Source organism: Epinephelus lanceolatus, chromosome 18 (genome assembly GCF_041903045.1).
Source record: "Epinephelus lanceolatus isolate andai-2023 chromosome 18, ASM4190304v1, whole genome shotgun sequence".
Taxonomy (NCBI): domain Eukaryota; kingdom Metazoa; phylum Chordata; class Actinopteri; order Perciformes; family Serranidae; genus Epinephelus; species Epinephelus lanceolatus.
In genome coordinates this window covers 17,157,995-17,169,997 of record NC_135751.1, presented here as the reverse complement: position 1 = coordinate 17,169,997, position 12,003 = coordinate 17,157,995, and the positions used below count along the sequence as shown (strand labels likewise).

Genomic DNA, 12,003 nt, shown 5'->3' with positions numbered 1-12,003 from the left:
TAAAGTCATGTCAAGTCATGAGTCATGACATTGTCCTCAAAGAGAATGCTGTGATCAAGCGTATGAGCTACAGAATTCCAGAAGTAGTAGTGGGAGTAGCCTGCAGATGGCCAAAGTCAAAATGGGCTCTTACCGACATGAGGAGGGCACACACGGTACAAACGGTACCGTTTATACTGTCACCGCTTCTATTTCCGCATTAAAGGTGGAGACTTGAAGTGGGGCAGGCCTGCTGTGTTACGTTTGGGGAAGTTGCTCAATATCGGCAAGACACATTTTACTCCACTGTGAGCTAAATACCACTTTGCTAACGTCCTGCTTTCATGAGTGCACCCAACGGCGGAGATAAACACCGGTAATGGCGCTGTAGGTCGATACGCCATGACAGTATAACGGCCAGATAAAACACAAACTCAACTTGTGTCAGTTTTTCGTCTTATCATGAATAATTCAGTAACTTCCGCTACTTACATTCGCCGCCTCAGTTATAGCTCACTTTGCAAGTTGTCCGACTTTCTGGACCCTCAAGACAGGTGGAAGGATGTTATAGTGTCCATACGGAAGCCGAATGGGGAGCTGAGGTACTCCCAGCATCATGTCAGGAGGTTTGAAGGCGTTGTTGCACAGGGTAAAAGTCCCACAGTGGAGCTGCTGGCTGACTGGGGGACCTCCAACAGCACAGTGGGAGAACTGGTGGACATTTTGAGGAGTCACAAGTTATTGGCTGCTGCTAGTGTCCTGCTGCCTGTTGAAGAAGCTGTCACACCAGTGCGACGACCGGCCTCACCACCAGCAGCAAAACCAAACAGCTCCCTTCCAACTAGACTGGTGGGAGAGACAGAGACGCAGCCACCAGCCGACAGCCCTGATCTGCAACCACAGATTCTGCTGGAGAGCAGTGAACCAGGTTTCTCCAGTTTCCTGTACAGGGTCATACAGGACAATGGGAGACGCCATTTTTAAATAGGTAAGTGGTCACATGATCAAAAACAGCTGATGCCACTTCCACATTAATTATACAAAGTGTAGAAAACAACATCAACAACATCATATAGCGATATACACACTCGACTATATATCAACACATACACCTAGTGAGTAGAGACAAATACCACGAAGATGCAACATGGTACACAATTGTAAAAATATAAACACACTTAAAGCAGTCTGAGTAGGGGGTGTCGGTGGCTTAGTGGTAGAGCAAGCGCCCCATGTACAAGGCTGTTGCTGCAGCGGCCCAGGTTCAAATCCAGCCTGTGGCCCTTTGCTGCATGTCATCCCCCCTTCTCTCTCTCCCCCCTTCACACTTACCTGTCCTGTCCATTAAAGGCAAAAAATGCCCAAAAAATATTATAAAGAAAAAAAAAAAAAAAAAGCAGTCTGACTACAAAAACATCAGGATGGACCATCATACATCATTAAACATGCTAATAGAGGCGCCTCTTACAATAAAAGGAAATAAATGCACGTCAATGAGCAGCCAGGGCACAGCAGTATAAGTATTCGTGTGAGTTTGTTTGTTTGTTTTATTAAGATCCCCATTAGCTTTTGCATAGCAGCAGCTATTCTCCCTGGGGTCTTCATGATTCTTCCCATAACAATACAAAATATACATACAGTAAACATCACTAAAACAATAACAAGACAGATACACATACACAAATACACAACAACAACAAAAAACGTACAATACATGCTCCATACTGAATCATCAAATATTAAGTTAATTACTAAAGTTCCTTGATAAATAGTATTCTCTAAGCTTGACTTTGAAATTATCAACATTTTTCAATTTTGTAATATAGTTGGGGAGTGAATTCCACTCTTTCATTGCCCTATACATTACCGTACGCTGCACAGACGAATTGGATTTATACAAAGCAAAGCAGCCACTAGCAGCATGTCTCGTAGAATAATATGTGTAGAATAATGTGTCTCTGAACTAAAAGATAATTTCTTGTAAAACATAAATGGCGTCTTTGTTGTGATAATATTTCTCATGAAAACCATAAACCATCAACAAGTACAGTAGTCTATTCTTTACATCAAGCCAAGATAGACATTCATGCATCTTTGTAACATTTGTCCAAAACCCACAAGAAAGAGCCACACATGCTGCTTTGTTCTGAACCGGTTGCAGTTTTCTGATATTACCTGATGATGCATTGGACCAAACCACAGAACAATAATCTAAAAGAAATAAAGCTTGAATTATTTGTTTGACAGTTTGTTGTGTTAAGTATTTTGTGCATCGTCTGATCACAGACAGAATGTTACCCATTTTCATCACTACTCTCTGTATTTGTTTGTCCCATGATAATTTATTATCAGTGATAACTCCCAGCAATTTACTTTCATCTACCTGTTTAATTAATACATTGTTTATATTAAGATCAAGATTTGAACTTGAGTGCAAAGAGTGGTTTGTTCCAATCACCATACTAGTCGTTTTAGACACATTTAAGACAAGTTTATTACTATTGATCCAATCCAACACCAATTTCATTTCCTGATTTAAATTTATATTTAAATCATCAATTGTTGTTTCTCCTAAATAAATGGTTGAATCATCAGCATACATTGACATATGAGCTTTTTCTAATACAAGAGGAAAGTCGTTTGTAAAAATAGAGTACAGAAGAGGCCCAAGGCAACTTCCTTGAGGCACTCCCTGTTTCACATGTTTAATATCTGATTGACTTCCATTAAAATAAACTATTTGTTTTCTTTCACTGAGGTAACTATTCATCCATAATAAAGCAGCAGAAGAAAAACCATAATATTTCAATTTTTCCAATAATAAATCATGATCCAGGATATCAAAAGCTGCAGAGAAATCAAGTAAAAACAACTCCAATAATTTTCTTCTGTTCAATCTGCTTGTACCAATCATCTACCATTTGAGTCAGAGCAGTGGTTGTCGAATATTTATCTCTGTATGCATGCTGGAAATCAGTAAATAAGTTGTTCATTGAAAAATATAGCTGAATTTGTTCATACACCACACGCTCCATAATCTTGCTCAAAATAGGGAATAAACTTATCGGTCGACTGTTGGATTCAGAAAACTGCAGTACACAGCAAAAAACAGAAATACATGCAGACCAGCAGAGTTAGAACAGTTTAGAGAAAGGGTCTAATGTGACATTCTTCAGGCCTTTGGGTGACATAGTGTTCAGAGTATATATCCAAAACCTGACCCTGTCGCTTCTCTTACCTACATGGACATTGAACATGTTCAACCTCCACAGCAAGGGGGCGGGGGGGCATTAACAATCTGCTTCTGAAACGTGAACTGTTTTGGATACTCTGAACACTATGTCACCCAAGACACTTTGTATAATTAATGTAAAAGTGGCATCAGCTGTTTTTGATCATGTGACCATTTACCCATTTAAAAATGGCGTCTCCCATAGTCCTGTATGACCTGATGAAGAGCGGCAGCTCAAAATGTTGTCATTTTATTCTGTGAATAAATTGCACTGAAGAGGAGCCCTGCAGTGTGCAAGCCTTTTCTCTACCCGCTCAGCTTTCCACATTTTTGAGCTCAGCACCTGCACAATTTTGGTCGTGGATGTGCGTGCTTTTTACTGCTTTATTGTTTCATAAAAGCCCTGCAAGGCATGGGTGGTGCTATTTAGCATCTGCCATAAACATATGACAGCTGCGTGGGATCACTGTTTTCAGTATGTCCAGCATGCAGACTGTATCTGTTGCAGTCAAATACACCATAGATTAATAATAAATGAAAGGATCATGCCTTAGCGTATAACTTTGGATACTTAAGTCAGTTTTACTGCCAATACTTCTCTACTTTTTAAACAAAATACAGATTGCAGACTTGTAGGCTATGTTTTGTTCTTTTATTGATGGCAAGAATTAAAATACTTTTTTCCATCACTGCACAAAGCACTGCTGGTGGGACCAAGTATAGATTTTGTTCCCTCTTTGGAGCTCTGTGGGATCAATAAGGTAACAAAGATACAATAAAACAGAACTGACATGCATCTTTTCTTTAACAATCAATGTGTGTTTATTTACATGGAGGCTGTTTCCCTTTTCTTTGTGATTCATTGTATTCCAGGCAGTAATATGTGGCTCTCTTTTAAACTGGAGTTTTGCCTCAGGTGCACATTGTAATTAACTTTTGCAAGTTTATCTTTGGCCCCTGCCACCTCATCTCTCTCTCCCGCTGAATTGATTTATCTAAAAGAAGTTTATGTGCAGCTACAAATGGTGGAGAAATCTAACTATTAAACAAACACAAATATTCTCCATTTTTGTAATTCTACTTTTCACCAAAAGGTGTCGCCATTCTCCAGACTGAGGGCGGCACACATGGGCGCAATGCACTGAGTCGGATGGGAGATGAACAGTACAGTAGATTAGACTTAATCTGATCAACCGGTCTGCTCATAACTATGTGCAGCAGAGACCAGCTTTGATCACAGGGAGTCAGAGGAAAGTGAGTCCGAGCTTAATGGCCCGCAGCAACAAGGCAGCAACGACCTCTCTCTCTATTATTATTATTTTTTTTTTTTTAAGTCATTTTATGAATGTATCTGTGTGTCTATGGGCATACCAAATGTGTATAGTATAAAGTACAACAACAAATGATGATAGATGTATAGTGTCTACTATTACCTCCTCGTCAGCCTGTTTTTTTTTTTTTTTTAAATGAATTTAACTGTGAATGTCAGTAGGTTTTTAGACTAATGTGCACAAAATGATTTTTTTTTGAAAAATTTAAACATTGTGCAGATTACATTAGGCATACCCAGAGAAATAAATAGACATAGATAGATAAATATATTGTACTGTATTTCTATGGGCATACCACATGTGCACATTAGTAGAATAAAAATCAGATAAATAATATAAAATTATGTATTGCATGGTGTTTGAGTAGATATTAACAATAATGATAATTATTGTTTTTTATGAATTTATCTGTGAACACTAATAGTTTGTAATTTGAAGGCTATTATTGTGCACAAAATTAAAAAAAAAAACATTGTGCAGATTGCATTAGGCATACATATAGAAAAAATGACATTCATATAGGCTATTGTATTTCTATGGGCATGTCAACAACATAAAAATCAGATATAAAATTATATATTATATTGCATGGTGTTTAAGCAGATAACAAATCATTATTATTGCTTTTTAATGAATTTATCTGTGAATAGCAGTAGTTTGTATTTTTAGGCTATTGTGCACAAAATTAATTAAAATTAAAATTAATTAAAAGAAAAAAAATAAATTATATCGGCATATCATAGAAAATAAGATGGAATAAAAATCAGATAAATAATGTAAAATCATATATTATATTGCATGACTTTTGAGCAGATAGCAACAAATGATGATAGATTGTGTCTATTATTATTTTCTACTCCTTCAGACTGAATTCAGCTCCAGCCTCAAATCAATCATCATCAGCAGGACAGAAATCAACAGAAACTGTTTCCCAGTCAGAGACATTGAAGAGCCACCGGAAGTGGGCGGTTTGTCAGAGAGAGAGAGAGAGAGAGAGAGAGAGACACACACACACACTAACACACACACACACACAGAGGGAGCAGTGAACTGAGAGGCGAACTGTTGGAAACTACACGGCTCACTGACTGACTGACTGACTGACTGAGAGACTCCTGTTGTATGTCGCCCTCGTCGCTGCAGCCTCGTCCCCGCATTTTATGAGAAAGGACAGAGAGTGTCTCCGCCGCGGTGAGTGAGTGTTAAATGTCTTTGAGAAGGTGTTTTGTCTCAAGTGTGGACGTCCTCGTCTCGTCCCACTGACTGTCCCTGTTGCGAAACAATATTCTGACAGCGCTTTGTAAACAAACTGCGTGCGGCAGCGCTGCTCCGTGTGTGTGTGTGTGTGTGTGTGTGTTCGCTCGCGCGCGCGCGCGTGTGTGTCTGGATGCATGTGGCAACATTTCTGTTGAATTTCTGCTTTACTTTTTTTCCTCTCTGTGGTTTTGTTAGCGCTGCCGATTCAACAGGCAGCTCCCTGTTATGTTTGATTTCATGTTTAATCTGAACGGACCGACGGTAATGAGTTTACTGTCACCGCACTGCTCTAACAGGAGGGCTGTCTCACTGTCATAGCAGTATCGTTTGTAAATACATAAGTTGTTCTATAGCTTTCCCCTTAAGACTCTAATGTAACTTACATGAGGCATTAAGTGTCATCTGAGGTGAGATAGGACCATAATGATAACCTGCGGCTGTAATGAGCGTTATACAGCCCGCATGAGTCTAATAATGGTGTAATGGGCATGCTTCAGAAGTTTGACAGCCTCACTGAGAGCCTTTGTTCTGTCACTGTGGCACTGGCACTCTGCTCTTACATCCCGCTTTATTCAAGTGCACTTCTGAGCTTCTTTAATTGAGGATTTTCATTTGGTGGAATTGCTTTTACTTCACGTCTCAGAGAGAGAAATGTTGTTACTCTGAACTCCATGACAATTTGTCTGAGTGCTGTAGTTACTCACAGTTAAAGACAACAGAATGACACAAAATCATCATACAACTGATGCATTATTATAGCTTTAACTACAGCAGATTATTAATTTTGCCACCAGCTGTAACATAAATAGGCTGCTGCTCAATAGCTGCATTTTACTGTTGACACTTCTTCAACTTCTGTAGTAAACATTTAGTTTTATTGAAGTTAAAGATTTCAAGTGGATGCTATGCAGATTCTTTAGGAAAAGATCATGAATATTAGAACACTGGAACGACGTTTTACAAACTAAACGCAAACCTTAAGTACAATAAAGCCATTCAGCACTGACTATCATAAATAATGCTGCAGTCCCTATGGCAATTAGATTTCCCCTACAAATCACAAAAGGTTCACTATAATCTCTCTGTTTAAGCTCCACACAGACAGATACTCAACTGGCCCACAATAGGGTCCCAAGTGGCCCTCCTACACATTTTGTAATTCACAATACAAAAAGTACATTTAATGTAAGTAAGGTTCCAGGTTTTTATAGAAAGCATCAAAATAGAGCTTGTTTATCAAATAAAAAGTGCCAGGGGAGGATTCCTGGACCCCCGAGAGAAGTCTGAGCTAAGCCTTGGATATCTTCAAATCCTAGAAATGCCCCTGCGTTCATCTGAACCATGCAGGGCAGCTGTGACTGGCCCCTGGCCTTCTGTCATTTTGCAATAGTAGCAGTCGAACAAAGCAAGTTGAGTATCCCTGCTGTAAGTCTTTACACTAGAACCGGCCAATATGGAGAAAATCAAAACATCATGATATTTTTGACATTGTAGCATTAATTTTTGGTGCTTTTACAAAATATATACACAATTGGATTTCTCATAAATAATCATCAGTAATGTGGATGTAATGACTAAGTGCGTAAAGGAAAATAATGCAACAGCTAAAAGAGTCTTGTGAGTTCAGAAAATGACATTGCTTTACTGTAATGCAGCCTTTAAAACCAGGAAAAGACAACACTTAAAGGAGCTATATGTAAGAAATATAAAGCAAATAGTCATAAAATCCTCCTAATATGTCACAGAGAATAAGGAATAATGTTCATATAACATACTGATCTCACCGACAACAATAGCACAGCCAGAATATTTGCATTTTAAAAAAATTTTTACAGGCCGCAAATCATGTTTATGTTTTGAATTTGTGTTTTGGCCTGTTGCGCCACCCACCACCGTCTACCAGTCGCACAGTCAGTAGAGTCTCAGCATCAGTTACAGTTACGACTGAGCTACAGCAGCACGGCAAGCAGCATTAGCAGTGTCCCGGTACATAGCATTAGCAGCCGGCTCCTCCTCAGCTGTATCCCGGCAGCAGCGTTAGCAGTGTCCCGGTACATAGCATTAGCAGCTGGCTCCTCCTCAGCTGTATCCCGGCAGCAATGTTAGCAGCAGAGAAGCCGGACTTGCTTGAACGGTCCGCTGGAAAACCGCGGCGACGCGGCCCTGCCACGGCAGCCGCCCGTGGGCAAACAAATCAGTCTCCAGCGCGCCGCTGTCCAGCAACCTCGAATCTGTAGGGGAGGGGGGGCGGACACGACTCGCGGCAGTATTTTGAATTTGAGTGCAGTAACCATTTTGGCCACATTCTTACATACAGCGCCTTTAACATTGGAATATCCCAAAATCTAAGATGATATCTAGTCTCGTGACGTGATATTGATATAAAGCCCAGCCCTACATCATACTGAAGTCTTTTGAATAAAGCTTGAGAGGAAGGAGAAATGACCTTCTCTGGAGAAACTGAAGCTACTGTAAATGCTAGCTTTGCTCATATGTCCATTGTCATGTTCTCACATAAGCTGAATTCTTAATTTGAAAAGAGGTAAACAGTAAGTTTGGTCGTTCCGATTGGGTCTGTGTGCTGTTCATTTTAACAGTGCTAACTGAGCATTACTGTGAAACAAGTGATGCATTTGTTTGTTGATATGTGGTCTGAAAAGGCATAAATAATTCATGAAGGTCAATATACAAAGCTGACTGTCAAAGTGGTAATGTGTGACTCCTCAGTCTAGACCTTGGTGTTTACTTACAAGCAGAACTAAAATGTCACTGATGCTTTGATATCTCTGTGTGCTGTGTGTATGTGTCCTTGTGTGTTTGTGTGCAGATTACCTGTACCTTCCTGATATGCAGCCTTTGTCATTTTGTTGTACCGATAAGATTTTGGATTTTCCTTGGCATTGACTTTGTCCCCTGTGGCTCCTGGTAATTGAGAATCACTGGTTGTGATCACGCCCTCTGCCCACTGTGATAACATCCCCCATTCAGTGTTGCTGTGTGAAAACTTTGGAAGAGCCCTGTGACTACTTTCCAAGTCCTTCCCCCTTAGCGCAGTGGTAGGAATGGTTAGTTTACTGACACCCTCCTGTTTGGCCCCGGGATGTGTTTTTAATTGTGCTGAAATTATGCAATTAATTCAACATCAACAGCTCTTTTGATAGTTAATTCATCATTTTGTCATCTATGGTTGCTGCATTTTTCTGTTTTATATCTTTGGAAATTTATTACCTTTTGACATTTCATGGGCTGATTTTTCAGCTTCTTGGTGTATGACTCAAGACTCCTCTTCCTTGTCAGTTCTCATTTTATTGTCCCTTTTGCTCATTTCTGCATGTCTGCTCTCTCAATCAATAAAACATTTCAGTCAAGCTGTAATCTACAGGAAATAACGGTCAGTGCCTTTTAGCATATAACCCCGTTGGCAGGCTTCACTTCACCCCGCATGCTCCCTCTGTCACTGCGTTGCATGTTGCACAGGAAGGCAGGGTTTTCCCAGGTTTCTGTGAAAACCAGGGTGTTTTGGGTTTGCGTGGGAACATTGCATGCTGGTCAGGCATGAATTGGCTGGCACACTGTGTCCCTGACAGAAAGACCCAGATGCTGGAGGAGCAGCGGGGGAGACAGGGGAACCCAATGTTTTATCCCACAAGCCCACTGTGACATGTGCTCAGTGCATGGCATGTCCTTAAGCCTGTCTGTGCCTCTCACTTTTTCACTCCCTGCTGGCGGACAAGTGTAGGGTTCTGCAAGCCTGGGAAGGCTGATGAGTACTGTAAGTAGGGGTTGGGTGGAGGGGGCTAGCTGGGAAGGATACCGCAGGAGACATGTTCTTCAGCATTGACATCATGGGTAGCTGGAAGTGTGCCGATTAGAGCAGTGGTTTTCATCTGAGCCAAAAGTCAAAGGTGTCAGAATCACTTGCACCCTAATGAATGTGCTTAGCATGGGGCCTCTGAACAAAGGAGGAAAGGATGGACTGATGGACGATAACAGGTACAAGACCAAGAATGTCCTCTACTTGTGATCCAACCTTGTGGATAATGTAACATATTCAATGAAAGACAAAGAGGTGGACGAGGGTAGACACAGAGTGAAACAGAAAGGGAAACACATTCAGAGGGAAGTGATCAGGAAGCATGTGGTGACAACCTCCTCCCCCTTTCAGTTGGGCTAACGCTAATCCACTTGTCACGTGACCATGAGCTTTTAGCCTGGTCTAGACCAGGAGCGCTCTGATCCATCTGTCGAATAGCGTTGCTGATTGTTGGCATCGGCAGCGTGTACGCCTGTCCCATGATCACTGCCTGCTCCACACAAGACTCAAATTTGATTGCCATCAGCTAGTTACTTCTGTATGGTGTTATCAGCAGTTTCTCTCTGTGACTCTTACTTTTCCATTATCCTTTATTCTCCCGCTATCTTTCTTTGTCTGACCTTCATTGAATTCCTCCTTTCAGTGCGAGTAAGTGGGAGGAGGATGACAGTAAATGCTGAGAAGCATGATAAGGCCTTGGGTTATTATCTCAGTGACACAACGAGAATAGCCAGAACTCTCAAAGGCAAGTTGGCCATATGAAGGAAGTCACAAATCAGGAATAGAGAGTATACGCTTGAATTCCCACGAATTGTGTAAGGAGATGTCAGACAGGGTTCATCCCACAGAAGACCGAGAATGGATATATGTATTCTGGATTAATCATTTTCTCGTCTTTGCACACTCCCCCTCTGCAAGCCTAAACACACAGGAGCAAAATGCTGTTGCAACTTGCTGGCCTGGCCCGTGAGGCTCTCAATACCACACTTTCTTTCATGCCTAGAGCATGGGTGGATAGTGAGACAATGGGCCCCTGGGCACAGATATGCAAAGACCCCCTTCACTTCTACATAGGAGCAAGACACACAGACTTTGTGGTAGTTTTGGATCTCATCATGGTTGTTTTGTGTCTTCTTGTGGTTGATTTGAGTCTCTTCCTGGTCAGTATGTGTTAATTTGAATGACATTTTGCAGGTGAAGGTCACAGGGGCCCCTGAGACTTTGGGTCTTTGGGTATGTGCCGGGTAGCCTCGTTCAGTGATCCACCTTTTGCCTAGAGGCCACTTTGCATTGAGCAGAAGCATGCACGATGATGACAAATGATGACAACAGTTCAGTAACAGGAACAATCTGCACGTCTCTATCTTGTTGATCCAAAATCTGCATCCAGATGCTCTCTTCTTTATTTAGATGACTGCAAACTGCATTATGTTGCAAGTCTGAAACAAAACCTCTCATCCTGTGACCTGATCCAAGTCGTTACGCTTCAGTAGTGACACACACCCAGCTGAGGGTTGGTAGCTCGGAGGTTAACGAAAGCCAGCTTGTGAGCTACTGGAAAATTGCCCTTTTTCTTTGGACTCTGCAAGAGCTGTTTGGAAAGGTGAATGAGAAAAGAAAAGAAAAGTGTTTTTCCTTCAAAAACCCCAGAATCACTGCAAGACCAGCGCAGTGACTAACAGCTCACATGTGCCCTGAGACTGTGAAATATGAATGTCATTATAATGCAAAATCTTTTCAGGCATTTGCTGCACATTTGTCTGAGTTAAATGTTTTCATTAAATGGGAGTTTAAGAGATGGTTTTCTGTAGAATCTTGGATTTATCGTTTGTCGAGTCATTGATCTCTGACATTTTTCCACTGTGGTTTTGGAAAGTTACACTGTACAATATCTTTTGTGTTTTATGAATGCCTTTGGGCCCTGAGTCATGCTGTATCTCTCATGCATGAATTATGTGAACAAATTGCCTTATCTTTGCCCTAAAGGGAAGTGTATCATGTGAAGACTTAAATCTGAAAAAAAGGGAAAGAAGGTCTGTTTCATAGTAAAAGAGCAGACAGTCAAAGTAAGTCGCCCATGCTAAATGGAAAGAACAACTTTACATTCTGACAGTGGTGTTGGATAAAAATGTGCCTGTAGACACCGGATTATGTGCAAATCCTTTTCATATTTATACTTCAGGTCTAGTGTTACCTCTCTGTGTGCAGCATCAAAGTATGTTTTACTAAAATTCTGTTTGTAGAGTGTTTGCAGTTTATTTTCTCTTTTCACAGCCGTGCTATTCACGCAGTGGGTCGCAACCTTATATAGCCTGACCTGCTGGCCTACTTCTGAAGGCAGTGTAGTTTAACACCCATGAAGTGACCAGGAAGCTGTATTAAGCGCGCTG

At 41.0% G+C, this 12,003-nt stretch overlaps 1 protein-coding gene and 1 pseudogene across 2 annotated transcripts in view; both read left to right on the top strand.

Moving 5' to 3' along the window:
• Positions 1 to 308: 308 nt before the first annotated feature.
• Positions 309 to 963, top strand: LOC144458676 (interleukin-1 receptor-associated kinase 4 pseudogene; annotated as a pseudogene).
• A 4,618-nt stretch (positions 964 to 5,581) lies between these two features.
• stat5a (signal transducer and activator of transcription 5a) overlaps positions 5,582 to 12,003 on the top strand; it is a 71,933-nt gene continuing 65,511 nt past the window's right edge. Inside the window, exon 1 of one of the 2 annotated variants that reach the window (XM_033645017.2) lies at positions 5,582 to 5,733. The gene's annotated coding sequence lies outside the window, so the exon portion shown is untranslated. The remainder of the gene's footprint in view (positions 5,734 to 12,003) is intronic. The other variant, XM_033645018.2, reaches the window with a different exon arrangement.